Source organism: Miscanthus floridulus, chromosome 10 (genome assembly GCF_019320115.1).
Source record: "Miscanthus floridulus cultivar M001 chromosome 10, ASM1932011v1, whole genome shotgun sequence".
Classification (NCBI taxonomy): domain Eukaryota; kingdom Viridiplantae; phylum Streptophyta; class Magnoliopsida; order Poales; family Poaceae; genus Miscanthus; species Miscanthus floridulus.
This window is the reverse complement of record NC_089589.1, coordinates 84,603,981-84,605,328: the sequence shown is the minus strand read 5'-3', so window position 1 is coordinate 84,605,328 and position 1,348 is coordinate 84,603,981. Positions and strand designations below refer to the sequence as shown.

The 1,348-nt window shown below is 40.4% G+C and overlaps 1 non-coding gene across 1 annotated transcript; it reads left to right on the top strand.

Annotated features, from left to right (window-relative positions):
* Positions 1–624: 624 nt before the first annotated feature.
* Positions 625–731, top strand: LOC136490363 (small nucleolar RNA R71). The gene has a single exon (XR_010767651.1). It is a non-coding gene; the product is annotated as a small nucleolar RNA R71 (small nucleolar RNA).
* The last annotated feature ends 617 nt before the right edge of the window (positions 732–1,348 follow it).

The following is a 1,348-nucleotide window of genomic DNA, read 5'->3' as shown; positions in this document are numbered from 1 at the left end:
TTTTAATAGCTGAGGAGAAGCTATCCATCCTACTACTTATATTTTCTAAGATTTTGTCACTAGAAGCTAGTTTTCTAGATAAACCCTTCATAATTTTAGCTTGACTAGAGACTAAGTCTCTCAAAGATGGCTAGTTATTGAAATTATTAAAATTATTACCTTGATAGTTACCTTGTTTATTACTTTAGTAATTTGGCCTCTGTTACACGTTAATTCTGTTGAGGACAATAGTTGTTGTTGTTAATGAAGTTCACATCCTCATGGGTTTTAGGGCAGTTAATCCCTGAATGCCTGGTGTTTCCACATTCTTCACATGTCATGCGGAAATCATGAATGTGCATGACTTCTTGCTTCTCAGTGGCTTGGTCTTCAAGCCTCTTCATTAGTAGATCCATCTTGGCAGACAGCATGTCTGTCTCCTTGAGTTGATGCATACCTCCACCTCTCTTGTGGGGTTGAAGGCATTCTTCATTCCATTACTGGTTGGAGGCCATCTTCTCTATGAGTGTTGTTGCTTGTGTGATTCTAAGTGACAAAAATGCACCTCTTGTAGCAGCATCCATATTCTCATGGGTGCTGTTTGTCAACCCATGATAGAAGGTTTGCATGAGTAGCCAATTCTCCATTCCATGATGAGGACATCCTAATATATAGTCTTGGAAGCGTTCCCATGCCTCAGGAACAGATTCATCTTATTGTTGTTGGAAGCTTGAAATTCTTCAACGCAGTGGAGCAGTTTTCCTAGGTGGTATTCCTGTCTTTGGTGGCATAGAACCATTGCTTCACCTTCCCCAAAAGTGAAAATGGGAAGAGGCAAAGTAAAATGGCATCTTTGGTAACTCCTTTGATGGTGAAAGTGTTGCAAATCTCAAGGAAGTGTTGGAGCTGAGCACTCGCATCTTCATGTTCCTTTCCACAAAACTAGCTAGCTGGCTCCATGTTGATGAGAGCTGGCTTCAGCTTAAAAGCATTGTCTCCAATATTGATCACCAGTTCAGTACGGATGTTGGTCGTAGTTAGAGCAGAGAATTCACGGAGAGTCTTGTCAGCCATGGCTTCAAAAACTAGTGTTAAGCTATGCCTTGTCTGGTTGTCTTCTGATTCTAAAGCTAAAATTTTCTTGAGTTTAGCTTTAGTCCTCCTAAATAGTGCTTCTGGATCTTCATCGTATTTTGTTGGAAGGTCAAAACCAGTCATACATTACCCTACATAAGAAATAAAAGTAGATAGAACAGGGGTTAGCCTGGAGTAGAGGTAAATGGTTTTCCGATCTCACTATAAGTAGAAGTTTGTAAATATTCCTTTTTGACTAGCTATCTTCCCCGGCAACGGCGCCAGAAATGCTTGT